Source organism: Panthera tigris, chromosome C1, assembly GCF_018350195.1.
Source record: "Panthera tigris isolate Pti1 chromosome C1, P.tigris_Pti1_mat1.1, whole genome shotgun sequence".
In the NCBI taxonomy this organism is placed as follows: Eukaryota; Metazoa; Chordata; class Mammalia; order Carnivora; family Felidae; genus Panthera; species Panthera tigris.
The window spans coordinates 206,480,944-206,494,881 of NC_056667.1; the positions used below are offsets into that span (position 1 = coordinate 206,480,944).

General features: G+C 44.5%; 1 protein-coding gene across 2 annotated transcripts in view; it reads right to left on the bottom strand.

Moving 5' to 3' along the window:
- DOCK10 (dedicator of cytokinesis 10) overlaps window positions 1-13,938 on the bottom strand; it is a 267,897-nt gene that overhangs the window by 242,637 nt on the left and 11,322 nt on the right. The gene's annotated exons all lie outside the window — the stretch shown is intronic.

Genomic DNA, 13,938 nt, shown 5'->3' on the forward strand with positions numbered 1-13,938 from the left:
TTGAAATTTTATTCAATAACCACTCTTCAAAGATGGCTGTGTTTTAGTGTACTTTTAAAGAAGGCTTTTTAGGATCGCCATTATTATTTACATGTTACCAGAACCACATTTGTCTTCTGATTGTTGATTTAAAGAGGCACTTGTCTTAGGATCTGTTTTCCTCATCTGTTCTGAAATTTTAGTCCGCCGACGAATCTTGAGTCAGAAGGTAGGGCCATCCGATTTTTCATCCTAGACTGGTGATTCCATCACAAGGTAACTGGACAGACCCCAGACCCGAGCCATCTGGTAGCTCGGCCAGGGCTGAGAGGCTGTGTTTTGGAATCTGGCTGTCAGGAATGGGACAGTGTGGTGGTGGCTCTTTCCAGACCTTTTTAAGGAGACTCTCCATTCCAATCCCTGGTTGCCAGCTTTGAACTTGGTCTCAGATGCCTGCCTTGAATAAGGTTCATTCAGTATCTGATGCTCAGAGGCACTATCCCTGCCATCTAACTACTCCTTGTTTTCAGTCCCTCTGACTGCTTTTTGTTTCTGCTTAGTTTCTATTTTTACCTGAAGATTTTAAAAAATCTTTACACTTGGTAGGAATAGGAAAGGTGGAGTAGAAGCCTTGAAATGTCAACTAAATGCAATAAAATGTCACTCACTGAAAAGAAAAATAATCAGCTAGAACAAGAACATTTTGGCCAGAAACTTCACTCAAACTCTTTAGGCTTCAGTGTCCCCGTCTTCGAGTTTCAGTGCGGCTTAAATGCGATAGGATTATTTTACGATAATCCCATTTTAAACTTCTTTGCCGAACATAAAGACACAAAATTATGTACTATTTATGCTTATCATCTAGCCTATCATGGCTGCATCATTAGAGTCAGGGTACCTTGTGCAAGTAGGCTAAAAGGTTGATCTCTAGCATATAATTCGCTTTTTAAATGTCTTACTATGACTTTTTTGATATAAAATATGCAAGTAAAAGTGAAAAATAAGATAGTGGTCTACATATTAAGATTCTCTGCTTTTATCTGAACTTTTACATCATATAGAAAACTTAGATTTAATGCTCAAAACAAGATCCACTCTTATTAATTGATTATCATTTGCATTTGTTTAGAAGCTTTTGATTAAAAAAGAGGGTTTTCCTGTTTCGACTGATATAAGAAGGCGAATATTTTATCAGAAATCTAGAAGGTGACATTATCTAAACGTACATTCTCTCCCAAATAAGAAATCCTCTTACTTGCAGTTTCTAAGTTTACAAGCTTAAGCCCAAATAAGACTAAAACCAAGAAAACCTTCCGAAAGAATTTCCTAATCAAATCTGTTATCCAGTAATTTCATTTTTAGGAAATGGCAAGAGTGGATGGGTTGGGCAATCAAGTGTTGGGCCTTTGATAGGCATCTCCAAAGGCTATGCATTCCGGTAAGTCAAAGATATCAATTTAGAATGCAAACAACCATCCTAATTTTATTTTTGAAGATAGCTGAGCCACAGGAACAAAAGCCACTATTCAATAGGCACAGAATTACATGTTATATGGAGAGAGACAGAAGTAAAATGATATTGTTGTGAGACAGACAGAGAGAGACGGACACGGACAGATGGACTGATTCGGCAGTTTGACCTGGTATGCCATTTGTGTAAGGCATCTAAGGTCATTATTCAGCATGAATACTTCTCCAGCTTGTCCATTTTCTTTCAGGTTTCTAAACAGAGTCTCTAAGCAATTTTTCCTGCTTTGTCAAAAAAAGAAAAAAATGTGGATAGCACTGTCTAGCCAAAGAAGTCAATAACTGGACATATGCCTCAGGTTCAAAAAAAGCAAAAAGTAAATGCTGGCCTTGCTGAATATGCTTAAGCTGGCTCTCTTTTTAGATCTCCACTAACAAAGTTAGGTTAATCATTGATGAAATCATCTAGAAAATTGAATCAAACAAAACCTTGTGTCGACTGAGTTATCCAAGTGATCCTGGTTTGGGCTATAATTCTATTTATAATTGCATCGGTTCCTCCTTATCCCTGCCAACAGAGAACAGAGGCCATCGTCTGCTTGCCAGCCCCCATTCCCTGCCTCTCAGTGTCAGTTACTCTGTTGGAATAACATGAATTCACAGTCATGGTTGGGAGGGGGGGGTGCTGGCCCCCTAGGTTAGAGCTGTCCCACAACTCCTGCTGGACTGGATTTTTCATGACAGAGAAGTGAGCTTTAAGGAACACGATACCAGTGTGACAACTTCTTCCCAAATGCAGTGTTTGTCGTTTTCAAAGAAAGATGCAGCCCACGAGGAAGCACGATTATTAACAGTGTTTCTCTCCTTTATTCTATTCTGCATATCATAGGGACCATTGGGATCTCGGCTTCTGAACACCAGGCAGGAAGACACAGTGACCGGGAGATCGGGGCGGAGGAAGCGGGCTGCTCCTTGCGGGACTGAGCTGGGGTCTGGGTGAAATGAGCAAAGTGCGCCCCACCTACACCAGGACTCTGTCCCTAAGACAGAGCTTGCAGCTGGTTACCTCCTGCTGAAGCCAGGGGAGCCCCAGGCCTTTCCACGCTGTCCTGTAAATGTATGTAAAACTCTGTTACCAATTAGCAACCATCTAGTTTTGAATGGGCCATGCTCGTTTGAAACCTTTCTTTCTGAACTGGTCAGAACACTGTGGTGATGACGCAAGAGAGGAAACAGCCTTATGGGCGGGGCCCCAGTGGAGACCAATGGGCTCACATTTTGTCCCTCAGGTTGTCCTCTTGCACAGCCCCCCAGACCCTCAGGATCCCGGCCTTATGTGTGGCCCTTTGAATGAGTAAAGGGTATCACCCTTGACCACACGATGTGATCGTTTCCTGAACAGATAGGGAGAAATGCCGCACTCCCGACTAATCCGGGCTCTGGGTTTCCAAGATCTGAAACAGACTCTCATGGTTGACGAAAAAGAAGACAACTGTGAATTTGGGGGTTGACAACTTCAAAGCTCAAGAGATGGTAGTTTAATTTTTTTTTTTTCCTGGCTACGATACAAATCCTCAAGCCAACCCACTTCAGTGTCCCATGCTCTTGCCTGGTTTTCGTCCTTAAACCCAGTTTTTAATAGTCCTGGCATCTCCTCCCTCCTGGCTCCCATCTGGATCCAGCTGTTCAATGCCTATGATTTTCTGTCAAACACAGTGGCCTGCTACACATTTACCCGACACCCAGCTTCCATTTTGAAGCAGGGGGTTTACCCTCTCATTGCTGGGAGTCCCTTTGCAGACACGGCCCTTAGCTCTGGCATTGGTATCAGGCTGGGATGTGAGGGTTGAACAAGAAGATTGAAAGTTTTTCATGATTACTTATTACTCTGTAAGGCATGGTCTACTGATTGCATGATTGTTAAGTTGAAGATCAGCAGCCAACATCCGAGTGTAAGCTAGCGGGTTCCCATGCTTTCCGTCAAGCTGTGTGACCCAACGACAAAGCTAAACCAACAAACTGGAGCCCTGAAGACACGGGTGTCGATTACAAGCGTGTCTGAATCCATATGTTGTTCTTGGACCTAATTCCTTATGGATCTAGCTCAGAGATACCGACTCAACATACACATAACTATTTGCCTGGGTAGACAGAGCACTTCCCTTTATGGCTTTTCATAATTTAAAACTGCCCACAGTTTCATGTCCTTTTACTGTCCCATTCTAGAGCACTCCCATTAATGATGATTCATCAGTGAATAGTCTTGAATCAATATCAAAGTATATAATATTTTTTAAAGGAGGGTCATAAAAATTGTAACCATATGTCATTGATATTTTGTTGAGAATGAGACACACATTTAGGGTCGTCTGTTGTCAATAGAGTCTATGGAGCAGAACAAATGAGTCACAGCAAAGACCGTGACAAAATATGGTGAGCACATTGGCAAAACAGTGGAGGAATAATGAGGTAATCATGAAGCAAAAATTTACATTCTGGCGAACAACTTAGCCCAGCAGCATAGGATATTTTAAAGGCTTCTTTCTCCTATATTTTGTTTATTCTGACTGTTCTCCAAACACGCATGCTTTATGACATTATTTGGATGAACAAAAGTGACACTGACTGATGGGATATATTCTGGGGGGCTTCTCTCCTCTGAGTGGAGGTAGCTATTTTAAGATTCTAAAAGACAATTTGTCAACTTAATGGCAATCATGAGATGACGTAACTTTCTAAAAATGTGTTGGGAGCATCTCAACAGGAGATGAATGGGACAGCACTTGCTATCATTTAGGACAATCTCCACCTTCAGAAATCCAATTTCTGTCACACACTAGAGCATTTCGTCCTGGTAAGGAAAATGAAATTGGTTTCGATTCCCAAGAATCTTGGGTTTCAGACACACATACACATGTGTGCGCGCACACACACACACACACACACACACACCCCTCTTGCATTTGAATGAAAACAATTCCATAAATGTGATGGAATGCATGGTGTGCCATAGAACTACATTGTTTATATTCATTGGTTTTAAACACATCTGCAAAGATGGAAGAATCAGCATTTTGTTCCCGGAACTACACTTTGGGGACAGCTGGGCAAAAATCAAAGCAGTTTGCTAAAGGGGAAGGGAGTCGGAGAGCTTTGCCTTGTGCTGAGCAACCGAACTGGCAGGGCCCACGAGTGCCCTGTTCCACAGCATACCCCGGGGCCATCAGAGAACCTGAAAGCTATACACAGTGGCAGAGTAAATCACCCGTTCCTCAGTCTTTCATTTCTACCGAAGCTAAGCAGATACTCATGTGTCTTCACACCCATCTGTGGCCCTACGTCCGCACATCAGGATGCCCGTTTATGATGATTTCCCCGTTTTTACCAATTCATTTGTTTATGAAGTTGCAGGGATGCGGGGAAAAAAATAAACGCAGGGAGGAACTTGTCCATGAAGATAGGACCCTGCACCCACCGGGCCAGCTGGGCGTATCAAGTACCTGCAGCAGGTTCCTGTAACGATCACACCTGTCGGTCCATTCTAGCTTTTATGAATTTGCAGTTTGATTTCCTAATTCGGATGGGATGGTGGGGGGGGGGTGGAGGGGTGGGAGAGGGAGAAGAAAGCAGCACTGGAGTTTGCGGTGGTGGTTTTGTTTGTTTGCTCGATTTCCCTCCCGGCTCTTCTCCAAGGCAGACAAATCCGAGGGCTTGCATACTTCAGTATTCGTAAAGCCCCTCCTCGAAATAAACAGTCATGTCAGTACAACGACGCGGTACAGTTCCTTGGGGACGCGTGAGCCAGTTGGAAGTTTCCCATAAAACAGAAGATGGGCCCCAGACATTTAATAATTCAGGCTGTTCTACCACGTTACAAACGTTTTCACTTGGGTAAGTTCTCTACAATAAATAGGCTTTTGTGGAAATTGCTCCTCCATTTAACAGGTGAAGAAAGAACGCAAATCCAGCCGGAATAACATTAAATTGCATTTTCCTAAATGTGCATTTTTCCCATGATGCCCTACAATACGTGATGTTCTAACACACACGCAGGGGCACACCCACACAGGCCCACAACACACAAATATCCACAGCTTATTTTATACTACAGCAGCTGAGACTGCGAGTTCTGGAGCTCAAGTACTCTTTGCACCATTTAAAAAAAAATTTTTTTTTATTACGTTTCTTTATTTTTGAGAGGCAGACAGAGAGAGAGAGAGAGAGAGAGACAGAGCATGAGTGGGGGAGGGGCAGAGAGAGAGGGAGACACAGAATCCGAAACAGGCTCCAGGCTCCGAGCCGTCAGCCCAGAGCCCGACGCGGGGCTCGAACTCACGGACCGCGAGATCGTGACCTGAGCCCAAGTCGGACACTGAACCGCCTGAGCCACCCAGGCACCCCTTATGTGCACCATTTAAACTTTCGTGATCTCGAGCAAGTTACCTGACCACCCTACCCCTGTGTCTCCGGCTGGGTCAAACCGAGCTGCCTCCTCCATTCTACAGGTGTCCTTATCACCTCCTCCTGGAGGGCTTAAAAAATGTTTCCTCCAGAACCCCTATGATTGCATTCCCACACCAAGCTCCAAGTCACAATTCTGTGTGATGGCGACCCTGTGGCAGCGTACACGAGTCGTTCTTCTAGGTCACACTCCCCTGCACCACCACAGTTTCCTCCAAGCGTAGAATTTAGCTGTTCACCTCAGCTTCGTGATTCAAAAAGCACCTTCTAAAACCTATACACCCCCAAGAGAATTTGTGCCTGGAAAAATCGGAGATTCTGAAAATTCTATCTGTCTTCCTGGCTGGGTGTTTACTACAACTCAAATGGAATGAACTAAGCGTTTTTATACCACATAATTGAGTTTGAGTTCCCTGAAACACTCGCACAAGAAGTGCCTGGGGCCCAAACAGCCCCGAGATTTTGTCCCGAGATTTGGGAAAAGTGCAAACACTTGATATTTTCCTCTATGGAGACACCTCCTTGCATTTACTGTGAATCCCATGAAAATGTTGAACAGGACACTCATGTAGTGAGGAATGAAGGCCATAAGCTTGATGACAGGAGGGCACTGTTCCTGATTACCAACGTGGTTTTGAGAAAACGCTAACGAAACTTCAAAATGCAACTTAAATAAATTCAACAAATTTCTTTCTACAAAAAAAAAAACCCCTTCTAATCATCATCCTACCGTTAACTATTTTAACATTTATTTACTTTTGAGAGAGAGAGACACACACAGAGCGTGAGCAGGGGAGGGGCAGGGAGAGAGGGAGACGGAGAATCAGAAGCAGGCTCCGGGTTCTAAGCCGTCAGCACAGAGCCCGACGCGGGGCTTGAACCCACGAACCGTGAGATCATGGCCTGAGCTGAAGTCGGACTCTTAACTGACTGAGCCATCCAGGCACCCCTACCATTAATTTTTAAAAGTTTATTTATTTGAGAGAGAGAGATAGAGAGAGAACAGGGAAGTGACAGAGAGAGAGAGACAGAGAGAGAGAGAGAGAGAGAGAGAGAGAGAGAGAGAGAGAGAATACCAAGCAAGTTCCATGCTGTGAGCGCAGAACCCAGTGTGGAGCTTGAACTCACCAACCTCAAGATCATGACCCGATGAGCCGAAACAGGGTTGGATGCTTAGCCAAGTGAGCCACTCAGGTGCCCCCACCATTAATTTTTGAAACCCTTGCTGATATGACCTCGAATCTCCCAAATATGTGCTAAATTGTCAGTGTGAAAGGAAACAGGAATAGCCAGTAAACATATAAAAAGATGCCTGACTTTCAAAAAGGGAAACACAGCTGAACACAGCAATATGATACCCTCTTCCACCCAGAAAACCAACGAAAGTCAGAAAGTCTGACAACACGTGTACTGTTGAGGAAGTGCATATATGAGGGCGCGAAAGGGCACCGTGTTTTTGGAAACAGTCCGGCAGCATCGCTAAAGTTGTAGAAGGGCCCTGCACTCGGGCACCAGGAGATCTGTAAGAGCAAACGAGGAAGCAAAACAAAACCGAAAAAAAAAACAAAAACAAAAAACACTGAAAGTCCATCCGCAGTAATAGCTGTTTCAGGAAGTACCTCCAGATGTTAAAATCAGTGGCAAAAGTCCGAGGAGAAGCAGGGGAGTCTCAGAGGATCTCCCTACAAGTTACTGGTGGGTTGCAGAAGGAACTGGATGGATGGCGGGATTCTTAGGTTGGAACCCCGATCCCCATTGCGATGGGATTTGGAGATGGGGCCTCTGGGAAGTAATTAGATAATGAAGGTAGAACCCTCCTGATGGGGTTAATGCCATTATAAGGGACGCTCCCAGCTTTGTGCCATGTGAGGGCACACGGAGAAGATGACCGTCTGCTAAAGGGGAAGAGGTCCTCCCCAGACACCCATCTGTGTGCACCTTCATTTCGGACTTCCAGCTTCCAGAACTATGAGAAACGAGGGTTTGTGATTTAAGCTACCTGGTCTCCGGTACGTAGGTCTGGCAGTCCCGGCTGACTAAGGCAGGAAACTAGTAACTTCGTAGAAGATAAGGCAGACGTGTCCCCCTGACAGGCTGCGTTGAAGATACCCCATGGCTTCTGTGACATGCCTGCCCCAAACAGCAAAGCTGGTAGCTGATCAGGAGAATGCATCAGTCTAAAACCAGACTGAGGGCCATTCCACAAAGCAATGGGCCCGTGTTTTTCAAAATCGCACTTTCAAGAAAGACACAGGAAGACCTAAATACTCTTCTAGATCAAAGACGACCAATGGGATATGACATCTAAATGCAATGTAATCTCTGGATCCCGGACCAGGAACAAAAAATAGTGGGTCACTTGGAAAAATCTTAATCAGGTTTACGAATTAGATATTATTATTGTGTCAATGTTAATGTCTTGATTTTGATCATCATGTTATAGGTATGTGAGAGAAGTGTTTTCAGGGGCGCCTGGGTGGCTCAGTTAGTTGAGCGTCCAACCTCGGCACAGGTCATGACCTTGAGGTTCGTGAGTTCGGGCCCCGCGTCGGGCTCTGTGCTGACAGCTTGCTCAGAGCCTGCTTCGGATTCTGTGTCTCCCTCGGTATCTGCCTCTCTCCTGCTTGTGCTCTGTCTGTCTGTCTCTCTCTCAAAATAAGTAAATAAATAAAAACACTAGAAACATATTTAAAAAAGAGAAGTGTTTTCAAAAAATATACTTGAACTACTTTGAGCTCTTCAAAGGGCATATCACATATGCGGTTTTTCTCAAATGTTTCAGAAAAACAAAAGGTGTGTGTGTGTGTGTGTGCGCGCGCGCTTGTGTTAGAGACAGGGAGAGAAACAGAGTGAGACAGAAAGACGGGCGAGAAAGAGAGAGAGAGAGAGAGAGAGAGGGAGGGAGATGGTGATTAATTTTAAGTGTGGTAAAATGGCAACATTCGAGGAATCTGGGGGAAGGGTATATGAGATTCTTTATACTAGTTTATAAACAAAATATATTTAGACTTTTTTTGTAAACCTGAATGTTCTTCAAAATAAGAAAGGAAAAGGTAAAGCGAAGCAGGGGACTGATGGGGACGGTGTCCAGGGGTTGGTTACCTACGGGGGTGGGGGGGTGCTTGGGGATGAGGAAAAGCAGAGTGACCGGGGTTGGGTGGGTGATCAGGGAAGGGTTCCTCAAGGAGATGATGAGACAGCAGCTGAGGAAGGACTGCGGAAAGAGCTTTCTGGGCTGGGAAAGAACAAACACAAAAGCCTATGGCTGACAGATGCACGTTGCATGCCAGGTGCTCAAGGGCGGCCACTGGTCTTTTAACCTGGGCAGCAAGGGCACGATGGGGTTTGGAACTATTAGATCAAAGGTCTTCAATGTTAGCAATGGTACAATTCAATGTCTCTCTATTTCTCCCAGCAAACTGGATAATTCATAAAAGTTTAATGTACGGTTTAATGTGCCACTAGGAAAAAAAATGTTAGAAATGGTAGAAATGTTCGGGCGCTAAAAATTCCAATGAACGGTAATAGGGTGTCAACTTCAAAATACAAAGAAATCACACTGAAAATACAGTTTTTCCTTATAGTCACATCAGATCACTGAAAGGCAATAATTAAAATGGGTCCTTTAAAAAAAATCTCGGAACCTGTTCCATTTTGTCAAAAGCAGTGGACCTGAATGCCGGGCTATTATTTCCAGAGCTAGGTAATATTTAAGCATCTAAGTAAGGAAGAGAAAGGTAATGCCATATTGTTCCTCTTGCCCACAATATCTGCAGGGCATTTCCCCTTCAAAAATGACATGGGGTGGGGAGCATACTTCAAAAAACTATAAAAATACACATATCTCTCTCCATCCATCCAACCAAGAGTCGTTTGTTGCATTATAAGAAAACTCTGTAACTGTCTGATGAGGTGAGGCAATGACTAAATAATTACAACAAAAAACCATGTGTTCAAGAAGTATTATGGAAATGGAGACGAGGAAGGGATTGTCTATCAACGGACTCAGAGGGGAAGTAACGGGTAAAGGAAGAAATGAGTTGGATCTGGAAGGCAAGTAGGAGCTGAACAAGAGGAGAAAGAAAGGCAGGTTTGGTTTCTCTAGGCAGCTGGTAGCGTGCATGGCATATGTGGGAAATGCCCAGAACCTTGGGTGGCTGTAGTGTGGGGATGGTTGAAGAAAGAATGTCCTAGAAAGTGAGGCTGGAAAAGCAGGTTGGAGCCAGGTGAGATAGGATCCCTTGAGGAAGTAATCACGAGCATTAGAAGCATTCAGGAATAAAAGATTCACGATCCAAGCTGTGTGCTCATGTGTTAATAGAGGCAAAGTGTGGAAGGTGGATTATAGACGGTGGGAGGAGACCAGAGACCAGTTAGAAGGCTGGGATAAAACCCTTCAACCCTGGGGCTCCAGGATGGAGCCATCAAGGGGCGGAGCTTAGCAGCTGAGCACAAGGTGGAGACGGAACCACAGGTATCTGTGCACAGGTGAGAGCAAACCTGTGTGTGCGGATGAATCCTGTAGGGAGGTTTTTCAGGAAAGGCAGGGAGAAGATCTAAGGCTAGATCCCTGGTAAACCCCAACATTAAGTGGTTCATTTTCCTTTAAGGTATTCTGTGAGCTGACAATATATTAAGGAATACGTGATCTATTCTCTGTGACCAAAAATGTACTGAGTCTCTCCTTACTAGTGAATCAAAGATGCCATTTTGAATAAAATTGCACGTGTTAAATGGTTCATTTAACCGTGGGGTTAAATGATAAAAGATAAAGGATAGTTTCAGCCTATCTTTCTGAGTAGTGGTCATTGAGCCAATGTACACAAATTGTAGGCAGCTTGTCTGGCTCTGACACACAGAGTATTTGGTCCCATCCACCAGGCTCTCCCATACACGATACTAGAGAGAATACAGAAAAGGAAGTTCAGGGTCTGCTAGGCTTGAGATCACCCACAGGTCAAGCTACTCTCAGAGAAAAAGATAACGAGGCTTGGTCAGAAATAAAGCAGGCTTCAGACAGAGTTCAGATTCCCCTGAATACCCAGAGCAGGCCCCACTCCAGTCAGATCTGGTGATAGTCTATTGTCTACTAAGTTACAGGGATGCCCACTCCTAGGCATGCAGGCACAGAAGCAAATGAGCAAGACTCTCCCTGGATGGACGGCAGCTATGACAATGAACATGAATGTAGCTTAAGGAACTCACAGGCATGATATCATTGAAACCTCATGAGAATTGTGTGTCTCCTTATTTTACAAAGAGAAAAAGCTAAGGTTTTTTAACTTCATCAACGCCACACAAATAGAGAGGGTCAGGTTTTGGAACCGAGCTCTGGTCTCCTACAAAAGACTGTTTCCTCCACTTCATAGTAGGATCAGAAAACAGTGTTTGGGGAGGATTTGCTCCTTTTAATAATCCTCACAAGTGTTTGTGGTAGGTTCCTCGGAGATATTCACATCGTAATACCCGGAACCTGGGAATACGTTAACTCTCATGGAAAAGGGGACTGGCAAATGGGACTAAGGTTAAGGACACTGAGATGGGGAGACTATCTTGGATTATCCAAGTAGTTCAATCTAGTCACATGAGTTCTTAACAGCGGAAAAGAAAGGCAGAGGGATGAGAGATGCATGAAGAGCTTGACCCGCCATCACTGGCCTTGGCGATGGAAGAACGGGGCCATGAGCAGGAAATGTGGTAACCTCTAGAAGGTGAAAATGGCCCTCAGTTTACCTCCAGCAAGAAAACCGGAACCTTGGCCCTCCAGTTGCAAGAAACTGAATTCTGCCGACAACCCAAATGAACAGGCAATAGATTTTCCCCTCAAGCCTGCAAAAAGGGACAAAGCCCTGCAGACGCCTTCATTTTAGCTTAGTAAGATCCCTGCTGGACTTTGCAACTACGCTACGGTAAGATAGTACATCTGTGTGAAATCTGTCGTAATCTCGTTACAGCAGCGATGGAAATCTAGTGACAGTGTTTGTATCCCTACGAAGTCACGGAGACCCAGAGTGGGTCAAGTTCTGATCACTTCAGAGGACCCCAGAATCACATGCCATCACTCAGATTACGAGAGGCATCATGTCCGCTTACAGGAAATGACACAAGCCAAGAACACAACTCTACCCTTCCCTGCACTCACAAGCCAGAGGCACACATTTAACCGTCAAGGAATGTAGTTCCAGTCCTCTCTCCTTATTCAATACATGTATTTCAGGCAGTGTTGGTATACAGAACACAGAACCCTCAGGACAAAATTTAGCTTGAATCACCTAACACACATCAAACATTGAAACGTTCAACATTAGCTTCAACGTACGCCAACGAGTATTTCTTTGTGAACAAACTGTCTCAAATGAACACACCGAAAGCTGTTACAAGCTGTTACCACGAGTTGTTTCTTCCTTACGTTCTAGACTTTGAGTTATTAATTTAATAAGAGCCCCGAGAGTTTAAAAAGTACAGATGTAAAAAGAGACTATTAAGTGAAAAGCGGAATTAAAACAAAAACCACACAGAGCAGTTGCTACGGTATCCTAAAACGGTGTCAGGAAAGCCCCCTGACCTAAAGGAAAAAAAAAAAAAGAAATAGAGAGTTTTTGAGAACTAAAACAGCATGAACATTCACTGATAAAATCGTACAGCTTTGGTGAATATATCGAGGGTTTTCTTGGAAATATAAACCACTCTCCATCATGGGACTGGGAACGGACTGCCGTCAAAACTCTGTCGCCCACTGCTCCTGAATTTTAATCAATCATTTTCTGCACCCAGCTCAGAGTTCCATTCTGCCCCGGACTCGTGATTGCTCCCGGCATCTGTGGGAACGACAATAACATCCCTGGCCAAACAGTGGGGCCTGTGTGTGCCAGCAGGGCGCCCACGAGAGAAGGAGCTGGTGTTGGAACAATGATTAACACCTGCTCAGCTGAATCTTATTTATTCAAGAGTCTACATTCATGCCGACCAACACTTATTTATTTGCTTGTTTGTTTGTTTGTTTGTTTTCGTCTTTGGATAGCCTTTCGTGGGAATCTTCAACTCTGTTCAGTTCACTTCAATTCAATTGGTGACTACTGAGCAGGTACTCTATGCTGATACTGGGTTGCCTAAGTATTTCTCCTTGGACATACCTAGGACTTTCTTTGCTGCAAACCAGGCACTCAGATTGCCTTGAACGTGCCTCTCCTGTACTTCCGCCATCTCTAAGGGGGGACGTGCCTTCTTACATTTAGCAAGCGTTTAGCAAGCAGCTAACTATGTGCCAGACATTTTGCTGCCCTGGAAATGTGGAAATGATAACCACAGTGTCGGTCCTTGAAAGGGTATTGGAAATGTGTGGGTAAAACCATGCTCTGTCCTCCCGGTCCAGAAGAGGCAACGGGGACCGGGGTCATGTGAACTGTGGTTAACTGTACCAGAGATCAGACCGGCCACCAGCGAAGTGATGAAATGTTATTCCGATACCACTAGTCTCCCATTTCTATGCCTTTTGTCCCAAGGGATCAGGGGACCTTCAAAAGGGATACCTGCGGGGGGATAAGTCCATGGCGATCTTATATATTCAAGGTTGGTCTCTAACTGCTGAATGAAATACCCTGGACCTTGTGAGGGATCAGGCTGCTGGGTGGACGATCTGGGAAAGACTCTGCTGTCTTCCTAACAACTGTGAAATCCTACTAGGGCGAGGACAGGTCATACTACCTTTGTCAGGTGTGAGAAGGAGGTGAAGAGGCAGAGGCAAAACAGAGAGACAGAGAGAGAACGAGAAAAAAGAGAGGTCCTTGTTGCCATTTTGATGGGAGTGAGAAGCTGTGGGGCTTGCAGGAGAGTTCAAACTCACCTACATTCCGGTCACGTGGGACCTGGACTGTAAGCCAAAGAACTGTAATTACAAAGGCTGGGCACACAACTGGAATCCTCTCTCTCTCTCTCTCTCTCTCTTTTTTTAATTTTAATGTTTATTTTTTAGAGAGAGAGAGAGAGAGCGAGACAGCGCATGAGCAGGGGAAGGAGCAGAGAGAGAGGAAG